The sequence below is a fragment of the Falco biarmicus genome, chromosome 1 (genome assembly GCF_023638135.1).
Source record: "Falco biarmicus isolate bFalBia1 chromosome 1, bFalBia1.pri, whole genome shotgun sequence".
NCBI lineage: Eukaryota > Metazoa > Chordata > Aves > Falconiformes > Falconidae > Falco > Falco biarmicus.
This window is the reverse complement of record NC_079288.1, coordinates 77,665,097-77,665,721: the sequence shown is the minus strand read 5'-3', so window position 1 is coordinate 77,665,721 and position 625 is coordinate 77,665,097.

Sequence of the window (625 nt, the reverse complement as noted above, 5' to 3'; positions counted from 1 at the left end):
CACAAACAAGTCAGCTGGAATAGCCAGAAAGTCTAGATGTGATGGCAGCCTACAAGGAAGGTCCCAAAGATACACTCTGATGCAAAAAGGAGTTAAACAAAGACACAAATAGCAAGTCTAGAAAGCACAGCTTGCTTTAGAAAGCGCTTGATAGAGATACTCTTCTGCCACTTCGGGAGCAGTAGCAACATTTGCCAAGAAAGAAGATAGTTGTGTGGTTTAGGGTACCGAAGAAATCTGGATTTAGCTCTTAGCAACTTCTGTCCTGGGTTTATTACATAAGCCTCACACACTCTAGCTGTAAACCAGGGTTAATAGTATTTCCTTTCTGCTTTTGTCATGCGCAGGCGGAATTGAAGACAACAGGATCCCAGCTAGATACTCTCTAAATGAAATCAAAGCACTATTCATAAATAAGAAAAAAAACCCAGTATAAATAAACTACTTGTAGGCAAAGCAAGTCTAAACATAATCTAAATAAGGGCAGAATAATTACACCATAGGGCTGCAAAGGGTTTTCATAACATCAGGGCCCAATTTTCTGTAAGAAAACTTTCTCTTGGGAGAGTCTATTCCAGTCTGACAGAAGAGGGAGAGAAGACATACTTCTTTAAAAAGAGGTTTA